Source organism: Gadus macrocephalus, chromosome 21, assembly GCF_031168955.1.
Source record: "Gadus macrocephalus chromosome 21, ASM3116895v1".
Classification (NCBI taxonomy): domain Eukaryota; kingdom Metazoa; phylum Chordata; class Actinopteri; order Gadiformes; family Gadidae; genus Gadus; species Gadus macrocephalus.
In genome coordinates this window covers 10,220,166-10,234,522 of record NC_082402.1, presented here as the reverse complement: position 1 = coordinate 10,234,522, position 14,357 = coordinate 10,220,166, and the positions used below count along the sequence as shown (strand labels likewise).

The window sequence follows — 14,357 nt, the reverse complement described above, 5'->3', positions numbered from 1 at the left end:
GCGTTACAGGGACACGTCACTTTAAGATCACTTGACTTGTGTGTTGATATGCCGGTCGGCGCGATGCTTGAATTTAACAGCTTTTATATGACTGAATGAACGACCTGCCATTGCGAAATTGTCTCTTCTCTTCTTTTATCGCAAATTTCTACAGTCTATAGACAGAACGTCTTGCATGGGAGAGATGGTCGACGGCGGAGCCGTTATGTTTAAAAACATAACGTCTTACCTGGGCGAGTGTCGCTGCGGAATGTGTGTGTTCTAAACTGCTTGTGTGTCGATGGCGGAGCCATTATGTTTAAGGGAGAGTGTCGCTGTGGTGTGTGCGTGTGCGTGTGTGTTCTTACCTGTGCCGGTGTCAATGGCGGAGCCGTTATGTTTTGTAACATAACGTGTTACCTGGGCGAGTGTCGCTGCGGTGTGTGCGCGTGCTTGTGTGTTCTTACCTGCGCGTTTGTCGATGGCGGAACCGCGTGTGTGTGTGCGCGCTTCCGTGTATGTGTCGCTGCCTTTGTCTTGACGTGCGGTGTGTGCATGTGCTTGTGTGTGTTTGTGTTTGTGTGTGTGTGTGTGCGCGTGTGTGTGCGTCTCCTTGTATGTTTGTGCGCATGTGCGTGTTTGTATGTATTGTGTATGTGCGTGCTTGCGGTGTATGTATGCGTTTGCGCGTGCTGTGTGTGTGAGCTGCAGGCTGCTTGGCACATGCGCTCATGACTAACTTGAGTAACTGGTGCGACAGGCCTGCTATTATAGTAGTACGATTATTATTTTGGCATGTATTAACAGTTATATATTCAAGACAGTTTCTCAGAAAAAATATAACATTATACGTCATTGCAGTCGAAAATTCTGCTGCTTGTACTACTTGTACTACCTTAGAGACTCCACTGCAGAGAGCACTTGCCATCGATCCTTAAATTCTCGGCTGAAAATGAGTGTTGCCATTGCCTATTCAAGGCAGATATGTAAAGGTTGTCTTCAAAACAGACTATTCTGAATTAAGCCATAGGTTTTGATTAAAAAGCTTTGATCAATTAAATGTGTGTATATCGAACAACTAACTAAAACCACTGAGCCATTGAGCATTGCCGTCGGTGGATGTGTAGGCTTATTCATAACAAGGGTGGCCATACTGGCTTATAGTTTGGTTCGGTTAATATCAAGTGCTGTTTTCACGGCCTTGATCACACTTTGTTCATTATTTGGGGTTCCTAAAGTGCCACACACACCTGAAAGTGGAGGATAGAGCAGTCTGTTTATCTGAGTCTTTAAACAGATTTTGGGAGAAAATTGTGAAATGTTAAAAATGTAATTCCTGTAGATGCATGTGACTTCTTTGTATATGTGTTGATCCGTTTTGGGGATTTATATATTTCCCCTCTGAAGTTACCCCAGTGTTTGTGGACTTCCTGTTCTTATTTGTATGCAGTATTTTTTGGTAACACACCCATTATTCCAACCCTTGAGCTTTTAAGGCCTGGTGACTTAAATTTTCTGACCAATCAGGGCATCTCTTCCGTGACACTTTTTTTTTAGCACTCAACACACAGAACCAGATATAACCAGAACATTATTACTATTAAAGGCTTCACCCCATTCTGTAGATTGAAAGGAACGATTCTGGAAGACTTTCACCTGGATTGGGTCATTTTGTGTCCGACAATAAATTACTTTTGCTATTATTTGGTGGAAAAGATTAAGAGAATTAGTGTGGTCGTGGTGGAGGAAACAGACCCGGTACAGAAAGGATATGAATGACTGCAGACTGAACAGGCCGTGTGTCAAGTGTAACGAGAAACAAATGAAGTAACTGGGCAGTAGTGGTTAAGAGGTTTGACTACCAGCCGAAAGGGTTCTGAATACGAAACAACCTAATGTCTGCAAGCTGTCGGAATCCTTTAGCGAGATACCCCCCTACCTAGCTCCTAATACCTGCATTTAATGGCATATCTGAATTCACTGTAAGCCTCTTTGGATGAATGTCTCTGCAAAGCGACTAAATAGTAAATAGTGATTGTTGGCGGAGCGCAGGATGTAACCATTGATCTGGAATCTCTTGACATCAGGACATGAGCGGCTCTCTGGGCCCAAAGCCGTAGAAGGGATCTATTCTAGGGATCTATAGCGTCTATTCTGGTTACCCACCTGATCGTTAATTGAAGATATATGGGGATAATTGGAGGAAAAGCCAAAACCAGAATGATCAAATATCTATCCTAGATAAGGTTTGGCATCATGAAAAGCAAATCAGTAATCTAGTTGAATGTAAAATGTTATACTTTACAAGACTACAGAAGTGGCGAGGCTATTTGGAAGTTTATAGGAACCTGTGTGTGTGTGTGTGTGTGTGTGTGTGTGTGTGTGTGTGTGTGTGTGTGTGTGTGTGTGTGTGTGTGTGTGTGTGTGTGTGTGTGTGTGTGTGTGTGTGTGTGTGTGTGTGTGTGTATTTTGTGTGTCAGAAAGCAGAGGGTCGTATACCGGGTGACGTTTGGACTAGTCTCTATGAAGCAAAAGGAGGGGAATTGTATAGGCACACGTGGAGATACGCTTATTAGGGCATCTGATTACAATTACAATTAGGGCATTTAGCAGACGCATTTATATAAAAAGCGACTTACATCGGTTAATACACACATTGACACAACGTCGGCAGAGTCAACCATGCAAGGCGACAGCCAGCTCGTCAGGAGCGGTTAGGGTTAAGTGTCCTGCTCAGGGACACATCAACACTCAGCTAGGAGGAGCTGGGAATCGAACTAGCAACCTTTGGCTTACAAGACAACTGCTCTACCTCCTGAGCTAAGCCACATACGATCAACTATATTTGTAATGCAACATTATTTGTTTTTATTGGGACGGAAAAAATACACTAGAATGCCATTTGACTTTTCTCTGCTGTACCAGTTGCTGTAACATTTATTAAAAAAAAAATCTTAGTTTTCATATACAGTAGGCCTGCTGTAAAAAAAGATATTTAACAATACAAATTAATAATATTGAAGAGGTTAAGCAGGCGTGAAAACTGAGTACATGTGAATCCCTGTCCCTCCCGGTCACCAACAACAGAGGCCGGTTAATCAGCCACTAGACCATAAACACTGGATCCTCCTCAGGGGGGGGGGGGGGACTCGGCAGTCTGGTCCACAGTCTTGGGGCTATTCAAGCATTCTTGATAGCCGTTTTCTTGAAGGAAAATTGCACAGCTAAAAAAGTAACAGAACGAATCAGATCCTACGAACGTATACTGAATATATTTTTGCATTTCAATGAACATCTGAAATTCTTACCTTTTGTTCATCTTGGTCAAGGTACGTTGACAATTAGCATCTGAAATAAACAAAATGAATCACATCAACGCGGTTATTGAAAAGGTCCTAAAAACGAACTTCTGGAAGACTACAACATTATTGGTGTGTGTGTGTGTGTGTGTGTGTGTGTGTGTGTGTGTGTGTCCCACTTTTTATTTTGCGTTTGACACCAGAAAGATATTTTCTTAAGCCGCATTCCCCGGGTTCAGCTGTGATTGCCACAAGCAACATTACAGCAAAGACCACAGCATACTTCATTCTAAATAAAATGAATAAATACATAAATAAAACAACAGTTTGTACATAATAAGCACTATTCTCAGTTACATAAGTAGGCTCAGAATGGTGTGCGCCTCTTACCTTGCTTTCGATGGAGCGGCAGATGTGGAGTTAGGTCAAGAGAGGCCCTGACACTTCTTTTTTATAGTCTCTTTCGGGATGGGTAGGCACTCATCTGACTTTGCAGTCTTGCAACGTGTGTGCGGTATTAATCAATATTAAATGTAGGGGGGGAAATGAGGTGGCATTACCGTACATTATCATACAGTACCGACTGATTGTGTGTTCATCCTCTTCTCTAATCAGCTCACACCATGCATGCTGTGTTCACTGCCCCCCCCCCCCCCAAAAGTCTAATGACAACACAGGCTACGAAAATCAAATTGCTTTTGTTCTCACGGCGTCTTGATAGGATTATGGTTAGGGTTTAGTTAAGGTGGTTTTAAAAATAACAATTCAAGGGCCCTTTGTTAATTGCACTCTTTTACAGGTGGACCATCCATTTATACTTATTTGCAAACAGGCTGTCAGGCCGTAAGTCTGTCTTGAACTATACGCAGAGAGTGAATGAAGTTTAGATTCTATTTTTTTATTGTTTTATTTTTATGACGTAGTTAAGTTGGAAGGCATATGTTGCCTAGGCGGACGCCTAAGCTGCAAAGCGCTTTGGGAAACCCTGGTATAGCACTAGCGATGTCATCAGTTAACCGGCTAACCGCCGAATTTCTCTTGACCGGTTAACCACGTCGGTCCATAGATCATCAAGGCTCATTTGCATAAACACTCACTAGCAGTCTGAGGTAAAAATGTAAGCGCTCTAAACTACGCTGCAGTGTGGGATCATTTCCTCCAGAAATGCAACAAAGTCAAACGTAAATAGGGTTTTGCTACTTTTCAGTTCAGTTGTAGTACTAGTAATATGCTGTAGCGGATTAAGAACAAGCAGCCGGGTGCCATGTCCGAGAATGGTTTGCGGCGCCAAAGCTCATTGAGTCAATGGAGCGTTGAACTGAAAGGAAAGCGCCACTTTCTTGTCTTTCACATTAGGTCGCGTTTTTTTCTGAAAATGTACAGGTTAGTTATGGGTTAGTTACCGGATAATGGTTGTCGGTCTATGGGAAGCAAAAACAACCAAAATTGACACCCCTATATCACAAAGGTTGTTTTTTTTGTTGAGAAACCAAACACAAATCTATACACCCTTTATTTCATTTGGTACGTTTACTGCACAAGTTCCAATATAGTTTAGTTTAGTTGATTTATTTGCAGAATGAAATAGTACAAGAAAAGCATTGACATACAAATACAACACACAATGAAATGCATGTGCATGAGAGGGACAGCATTGTTATTTGGGAGACATTAAAGAAATAACCGTCCCAGATCAAAACTTTATTTTACTGTTATTAAGGGAGGCAGGTTAATGCTAGGTGACGCGACAGAACTGCTAATCTATGAAGAACTGGACGTTTCCCTCAGGGGCAGCCTCTTCGTCTTCAGGGGCAGCCTCTTCGTCTTCAGGGGCAGCCGGTTCAGCGTCAGGGGCAGCCAGCTCGGGACCAGGAGTAGGCATCTCAGCATTAGCAGAGCCCTGGCCTTGGTCAGCACCTCGTTGTTGGTTGGTCCTCGGAGGTTGTTTGAACGTTGAAACCGGGCGGCGTTTGATGGCCTTGCTCCTGGAGAAGTCATTGAAAGATGTTCATTTTAATTGTTATTGAATTCATTATATTTGTATGCATTTAATCATTGGGTGGTTGGATGTTTCACGTATTTTTGGTTCTTACTTTTGTTTCTTGGCGAATTTCTTCTTCTTTTTTTTGTCTTTTTTACCTGATTGACAATAAACCCGAGGTTAGAAAGTGGTTTGAAGCATAGGGATGCTGGTCATTGGGATGTTCCCCCTCATTGTTAAATATTAAATTTCACGTTTATGATTTGAGTTTTGCCTACTTTTGCTTTTCTTGACTTTTCCCTTGGCACTCCTGGCAAGAAAACAAATGATATTTCATATGCATATGCAATGCATATTAGGAAGGTTTGTATAATTATGTATTACTAGAAAATGCATTTACTATAGAAAATGCGGCGAGTGCTGTAGTGTAAAGTGAGGCTGAAAATATGTTTTAATAAAGCCACATAGTTTAAGACCTAAAGAAATGTTGAATGGCTAAAATCAAGTGTAAAGTGAAATTTAAACAGAGTTCAAAAGTGGGTCGTGTCATCACACTCTAGCCCCATTGGAAGTCAATGAGACCAACTGAAAATATAAAAAACATGTAAAAATGATCAAGTTGCAAAGTCTAGTGGAAGTGTCAGAGAATGGGTGTTTTCTATAATGACTTCCATTATAGAAAATAATATTTTAAATTAAATATTTAAATATCTTAAATATTTTTGACATTTGAATAGTAGCACGTGATTCATACTAAGGGAACATGATCAGTGAAGTATCAGCCTCTTCACCTTTATGTATGTTGTGATGTAATGCATAAGGGATGTTTTGAAATGCGCTTACCATTTACTGGCTGAAGACTGTTTTTTTTTGGAGTTAAACTTGCTTAGACTGTAGAAGTAAGACATTTGCATTCAAAATTATGTGTAGCACATTGAGATAAAATCTACATTTTATCGACTCTATGTCAATGTTGAAATAATAGGTTTTCAGAAGTTCCTACCTCTTGGATTTTGAACCTAAATCGAACCAAAAGAATGAGGAAAAAAAGGTTGGGTGTTTAGTAGTCTGTAGAAAGGATTTCTAAACTGAATTATGAATCCCCTGCTTTTCAATTGTATTCTTAATTTAGCTGTTTATCTACACATCATTCATAGCATTTTTTAAACGCCTGAAAATGTTTTTTGCTTCATACAAAATAATATATATTTGTAGAACTTTCTATATACAACTCTTCTAGAAACTCGTCTCCAATGTATTCATTATTATTGTATTATTGTGTGCCTGTGTATCACATACCTGGTACAATCCCATAACCTTTGGAATTCTTTTTAGCTTTTTTACTCAAACCTTGGTCAGCCAAGAGAACCACAAGCAAAACAACCACAAAGACCACTGCAAACCTCATTCTGAAAAGGAGAGAAAACACAGTTTAAAACAGTCAGAGCTAATATAATACTTTGACCATTACTTTCAGTGAATAGAATGATAGAACTAAAGACTTTGTGGTACAAATTAACAGGATTATTGCATTTTACTTTTCTGTCACTTGAGAGGCAAACGGTGATGCGTGTGATTTATTAGATTCAGAGGCACTCTGACTGATTGAGAGGCGAAACCCTTTCATATTTTTTTAATTTGTGCTATGCGTGACAGGAACATGACCAACTTTGTATCTTGATCTTGTGTTCATCTACTTCTCTAATCAGCCTGCACCGTACATGCTGTGTTCATTGTTCCTCAATGTGCGTTTGTGTCTCAGCAGTGTTTCCCACAGGCCAAGGACCAATGTGTGGTGCGCGGGGGGGGGGAGCACGGCGATACGGCGACGCAGCCGTCAGTGAGTGTGCATGTAACTCTGTGTTTACGTGCGGACACATCTGATTCGCATAGATGTGGAAGAACAGCTCAATCGGAATAGAAAAGTATCATATATATATATGCGGAATAGAATAGGTGGTGTAGTCCGCTATAAATACTTATTCCGATTAGTTTGGGGTTTAACTTGGAGCAGCTGCAGTAGTTCGCAATTGGTCCACTCCGTCTGTACTTTAATGCACACCGAACCTTACCACTGTCAAGGAAATTTCATTTATTGCCTGATTCACGTCTTTGTTATTATCACTCCGTTGTAGTTACAGTAGTCCGGTAACTTATCAACCCCAGCGTGTCCGGTTGCTAAGCGACGGGGTGACATCGGTGGGTTCATGTGTTAGCATCGTGTGTGTGTGTGTGTGTGTGTGTGTGTGTGTGTGTGTGTGTGTGTGTGTGTGTGTGTGTGTGTGTGTGTGTGTGTGTGTGTGTGTGTGTGTGTGTGTGTGTGTGTGTGTGTGAGAATGACAGGGAGAACGAGTGCTATGCAGAGATGAATGGACGGAACGATTTTTAGATTTCCAAATCACGTTATTTAAAAAAAAAAAGAAAAAAAAAAAAAAAAAGAAAAAAAAAAAATATATAATAAGACAGAATCAATTCGTGGCGCTCGATGTTGATTCTGTGGCGCCGCGCCACACAATGGTCTATGTATGGGAAACACTGGTCTCAGTGTTTGGCAATAAGCATGACCATTTTAAGTGGCAAAACAAAATCAAACTCACCTCTATGGTTATAACTCAGACATTCGTGAAACTTGAGCCCTTGCTTACCTTAAATCTATAAATGTCAGGTATTATAGATAACCTTCAGTGTGTATTTACTAAGACAGTCTTCGTCTGTGTTTTTTTATCCTTGATGGACTGTCCAAAACTGGAGAACTTGAATAAACTGTATCTAACCTATCAAAAATTAATAAATAGATAAAATAAACAACAGTTTGTACAGAATGAGCACTGTTCTTAGTTACATAAGTAGGCTCAGAATGGTGTGCGCCTCTTACCTTGATTTCAATGGGGGGGCCGATGTAGAGTTAAGTCAAGAGAGGCCCTGACACTTCTGTTTTATAGTCTCTTTCGAGAAGGGCGGGCACTCATCTGACTTTGCAGTCTTGCAATGTGTGTGCGGTATGACTCAATATTAAATGTAGGGGTGGCATTACCGTACATGATCATACAGTACCGACTGATTGTGGTTTCAGCCTCTGCTCTAATCAGCTCACGCCATGCAAGCTGTGTTCACTGTCCCCCCTTGTTGTTTTGTGGCTCAATTTGGACCCTGAAGTGTAATGACCACACCGGCTACTTTGAGGGAATACTCAAATATGCTGTAGTACATAAAGAACAAGCACCCGGGTGCCATGTCCAAAGGATCGCTCGCGGCGCCAAAGCTCATTGAGTCAATGGAGCGCCGAAATAAAAGGAAAGCGCCGGTTTCTTGTCTTTCACATTAAAAGGGTTAACATCCTTTATTTGATTTGGTTAATTTACTGCACAATTCCAATTGAGCACAATAAAATAGTTCAATAAAAGCATTAAAATACAAATACAACAAACAATGAAATACATGTGCAGGAGCGGGAAAGAATTGGCATTTATTATTATTGAGACATTAAAGGAAAAAGTATTGGATTAAAACATAAGCATCTAGCCGGTTGTATAGGGGCATGCCACCGCACTCCCTACCCCTCAAGTGTTCCCATCAGGGCAGGTGACAGAACCGCTACCCAATGAAGAACTAATAATAATCCTCAGGATCGCCTTGTTCGTACTCAGCAGAGCCCGGCCCTTCGTACGCATTTCCTCCGGCATCCATTTGGAACGGAGGTGGTTGAGCGAGCCTTTCCTTTACGTACGAGATGGCATTCCTCCTGGAGAAGTCATTGAAAGATGTAAATTAAAATCCTGATGGAATTAATTACATTTGTATGTGTTTAGTTGATTTATTGGATTGTTGGATGTTTTATGTTTTTTAGTTCTTACCTTAGTGCATTGGTGAATGAGTTTCTTTTGTTCTTCCTGTTTTTGTTTCTTTTACCTGATTGACAATAAACCCGAGGTCAGAATGTGAGGTATAGCAGAGGGAAGCTAGTAATTGGCATGTCCCCCCTCATTGTTAAATATTACATATTTATATTCACCTTTATGATTTGAGTTTTGCCTACTTTTGTTCTTCTTGACTCTTCCCTTGTTAGACCTGGCACGAAAACAAATATATATGCATATACAATGCATATTAGGAAGGTTTGATTAATTATGTATAACTAGAAAATGCATTTACCATAGAAAATGCGGTGAGTGCTGTACTGTAAAGTGAGGCTGAAAATATGTTTTAATAAAGCCACATAGTTTAAGACCTAAAGAAATGTTGAATGGCTTAAATCAAGTGAAAAGTGAAATTTGAACAGAGTTCAAAAGTGGATGGTGTCATCACGCTCTAGCCCCAACGGCAGTCAATAAGACCAACTGAAAATATACAAAGCATGTAAAAATTACTAAGTTGCAAAGTCGAAAGTAGTGGAAGGGTCAGAGAATGGGTGTTTTATACAATGACTTTCATTATAGAAAATAATGTTTTAAAAGTAGAATAAATATTTTAAACATTTGAATGGTAGCACATGATTCGTACGAACATGATCAGCGAATTATCAGCCTCTTCGCCTTTATGTATATTGTGATGTCAAGGATAAGGGAAGTTTTGAAATGCGCTTACCATTTACTGCCTGAAGAGTATTTCTTTTTTGAGTACTTGCTTGGACTGTTGAAGTAAGACATTTACATTCAAAATTATGTGTAGCACATTGGGATATAATCTACATTTTATCGACTCTGTGTCAATGTTAAAATTATACGTTTCAGAATTTCCTACCTCTTGGATTTTGAACCTAAATAGAACCAAAAGAATGAAGAAAAAATTATTGGGTGTTTAGCAGTCTGTAAAAAAAAATTCTAAACAGAATTATAAATCCCCTGTTTTTCAATTGCATTTTTTATTTAGTTGATTATCTGCACATATTTCATAGCATTCTTTTTAATTATTTGTTTTGCTCCAGACAAAATTATATATATTTGTATAACTTTATATGTCCAATTCAAAAACATGTCTCCATTGTATTAGTTATTATGGTATGATTGTGTGCCTGTGTCTCACATACCTGATATCCCAGAACCTTTGGATTTACTGGACTTTCTCTTTTTACTCGAACCCGGGTCGGCCAAGAGTACCACAAGCAGAACAACGATAAAGACCAATGCAAATCTCATTCTAAAAAGGAGGGAAGACACAATAGTTAAATAGCCAGAGCTAATCAATTGCATCTCTCAGTGAGTTAAATGATATAAGTAAGGCATCAACAGGATGTTTGCATCTTACCTTTCCGTCTCCTGAGTGGCAAATGGTGATGCGTGTGATAATTTAGATTCAGATGATTGCGTCTGAGATGATTATGATCTTATATATTGAGAGGCACAACCCTTTTATTTATTTTTTATTTGTGCAATGCGTGAATGGAACATGACCGACTTTGTATCTTGATCTTGTGGTCATCTACGTCTCTAATCAGCCTGCACTTTTAATGCAGTGTTCATCGTTCCTGTATGTGGGTTTGTGTCTCAGTGTTGGGCAATAAGCATGACCATTGCAAAAATACAATTCCTTTTTTACATCTCTTTCCTATGTTTGAACACTACCTCACTCATTAGTATTATTCTTATCACTAACGATTTCCAATTTACACTTCATCACCTAACTGGGACATGTATAGAGCCTCCGTAAAAATGATATTACATTTATTTTTCTAAGGAGGGTATATTTTTTCTATTTTCAATGTTTTAGTTGCTTTCTTCTGCTTTTGGACTGTCTAATTAAAAAAAAAAAATTGTGTGAGAAAGAAATACCCTAACAGTAACCTTATAGTCAGCAATCACCGCTCAGGGACCGCAACAGTTAAAAATTTGCCACTAAGCCAAACATTGCAATATTTAATACATTTTTGGGGGATTTTCTGTTTTTACAAAAAAAAAAGAAAAAGATCATATCATATCATCATCAGAAATCTCACTTCTGTGTTATAACTCTGTCATTAGTGAAACTCGAGGCCTTACTTACCTTAAATCTATAAACAACAGTTATTATAGAAATCCTGCAATGTGTATTTGCTAAAACAGTCTATGTCTGTGTTTTTGCATCCTTGATTGGACTGTCTGTTAAAAAAAATTATCAACAAAACTGGAGAATTTGAATAAACTGTAAAGCCGGTGAATAGAATTAGTGATCAAAACAGGTGAACGTAATAAAATCTGAAGTCGACATGAGTTCAGGTTAGCTGTAGGGATTCTTGTATTCTTGTACGGTTGGCATGGCGATTCTATGCGATTCGAGCTTTTGTTAAATCATTTATCTTGGTGATATGCTTCTGTTGTGAAAGGGGAAGAGGAGGTTGTGGTATTTTCCCCCAGGAATACGGCCTGTGATAGAGATTTGTTATGGTTGACCCCTGACCTGTGGGGTCATGGTGTTAACTGATTGACCACCCAGCTTGTGAAATATATATCAACCAGAGCCCCTCATAAGCTCAACCAAAAAACGTTTTTTTTATGTTTTCTAATGCTAGGTAGTGTTGTGTGTGACGGTTTTTAAAATTCAGAAAAGGTGAAAGACCACAAACCTAACGATAGATTAAGATACAGTTAACTGTTTTGTTAAGTATGGTCACAGACATAGGTTGTAGGGGCCTCCTGATAATGCCCTTACAATCCAGTGATATCACTCAAAACGGGTGCATGTTGCAATTGTTGCATGCAACATTAAGTATAAAACACCCAAAGTAGCAGTGCCACAACAAACAAAAGAGAAGTCGAGAATCATGGTGCCCTTCAAAGTGCCGCCTTCAGCTGCTTTAATGAACTGCAGACATGGAAGCAGGTGGCTCCTTTCCACCATCTGCTAACACATTTCACATGGTTAGTTACTTTTGCTGAAACTGCTGTATTATTTCAGGTTTTTTTTTCGAATTATTTTATTCACCGCACGGTTCGATTGAAATTAGATTATCCGTTCTTCATAAAGCACCTTGTGTGTTTAGGTGCGTTTGTTTATCTCTTACTTGCACAATGGCCACTTGATCTACAATCATTTACACTGTTCGCACAGACAGACAGACAGACAGATAAACACACACACACACACACACACACACACACACACACACACACACACACACACACACACACACACACACACACACACACACACACACACACACACACACAGCCAGTGAGACCCAGACCCAGCAGGAAGCCATCAAATACATTCCATTTCTTCACAGGCCCAATGTGATTAATTTATAGCTGATATTTTATAGATTTCTGAGGCCGGCTGCGCTACAGATGGAGGGGGCGGGGGGCATCCACAACCACAACTTCAATCATCTCAAATGAAACAAAAATATAAGGAGAGATGAAAGACTGGTGAGATAGAAGTGCGATGTCATGGATATTAGGGTGTGTGTGTGTGTGTGTGTGTGTGTGTGTGTGTGTGTGTACGATATCCATACCCACGGGACACGCTCTGAAAGTAAGTGTAACGGTCATGTGGACTTTCGTGCATCCCTTCCCACTCCCAGTCACGCCTAACGGACGTGCATGAGGCTGGGTTTTCTGACATGGAAGTGTTTTTTTGTTGTTAAAGTTTCCGTTTTATAGTCTTTTATAAGGACAGAATTATATAAAATCAAAAATAAAGAACATGAATAGAAAAGAATTGCATGTTGTGTTAACAGGTGTAGCCACATTTTTTATAATGTGCTAACTCCAAAAGAACAAAGGGTAGCACAAACTTAACAGAGGAGAGCATCAGAGAGAGAGCAGGACATGCAAGGAGAACTTAAATACAGATGCGCCGTTTAACTGATGATCCCGCCCCTTTCTGCCCATTGGCCAAACCATTAGGTCAGGTTGAGAACAGGCAGACAGGGGGAGCTAGTGACGTCTTATAATGATTAATCTATGGACACAAGCAGAACAAAATGCAGGCTGTTAACCACCATGGGCTACCATTCCTAAATTTGACAAACAATGTGGTAAAAATAATTGATGCATTTACTACTGAATCCGTTTCTCTTTATTGTCTGGAATCGTTTTGGCGGCCATCATAATATTCCCCAGGACATTCTATTAAAAATTGCCGCTTCTTGATGGTACACTAAATAAAACACACTCATTCTCATATATGGGGACAATTGGCAAATCAGATAAGCAAAATGCTTTAAATTCTTCTGAGCACATCATTTTACACACAGACTTGTTTCTTTCAATTGAGCAGTCATTTTTTATTGTAATCAGGGTTCGTTTTGGTGTGTACAGAATCCTATCCCGTGTTCGTTGCTGTTAGATCACAGTTTGCTGATATTAATCTACGTGTGTTTTACTGTCTCCTCTACAGCCATATAGTTTGATCCAGAATCAGTAGGATATTTTATGAAATCAGGTGAAAACATCAAAAATCCCAAAAACGATTCCATAAAAGAAAGTCCAGATAACAGCACGCATGTCCATACTTATGTACGGCATCAAATCTCACATTACTGAACTGGTACAAATTGAAAACACGTTAAGTACACGTGACATGGATCAGGGGGAGATGCCCCTCCTGGGACACACATTAGCTGTGAAGTCTGCCCCTGGTTTGAGAGACGTCTGCCTCTTGTTTTGAATGGAAAACTTCCACACCCAGGCGGGCACTCTTCAAGACGCTGAAGTAATATTGTGGTCGGGTTCAGGTCCCACGGCCGCACATACGTGCATGCGTGTGCGTGCGATTTCGTGTGTCTATGCGTACATTGATACCTAGCAATGCAGGTGTAAACAGCATTTACAATAGTTTTGAAAATTACGAACCGGACAAAGAAAGGACGTCAGGAAGATTGGGAATGGTGTTGCCAGGACAAAGTGGGTAATTCGTAGTCCCTGCTATGGTTCATGGGGAACTGCTGTGTTTCTTTAGAGTAATCTCCAAATACAAACACCACACTGTTAATTCAAATCGTTTTTGACTGATTGGGTTCCTTTGTGTTTAAAATAGGATTTGCCTTGGACACACAAAGAAAAATAGGTGTGTGTGTGTGTGTGTGTGTGTGTGTGTGTGTGTGTGTGTGTGTGTGTGTGTGTGTGTGTGTGTGTGTGTGTGTGTGTGTGTGTGTGTGTGTGTGTGTGTGTGTGTGTGTCTAT

General features: G+C 39.9%; 1 protein-coding gene and 1 long non-coding RNA gene across 3 annotated transcripts in view; one reads left to right on the top strand and one right to left on the bottom strand.

Moving 5' to 3' along the window:
* The window catches only part of LOC132449540 (exostosin-1), a 172,192-nt gene that overhangs the window by 78,572 nt on the left and 79,263 nt on the right, over positions 1 to 14,357 (top strand). The gene's annotated exons all lie outside the window — the stretch shown is intronic.
* Positions 2,881 to 3,856, bottom strand: LOC132449541 (uncharacterized). 2 transcript variants are annotated; one of them, XR_009523602.1, is made up of 5 exons: positions 3,839 to 3,856; positions 3,669 to 3,775; positions 3,458 to 3,567; positions 3,288 to 3,327; positions 2,881 to 3,203 (listed from the first exon to the last, which is right to left on the bottom strand). It is a non-coding gene; the product is annotated as an uncharacterized LOC132449541 (long non-coding RNA). The 2 variants fall into 2 exon arrangements; XR_009523601.1 differs by lacking the exon at positions 3,839 to 3,856 and having other exon boundaries at positions 3,669 to 3,815.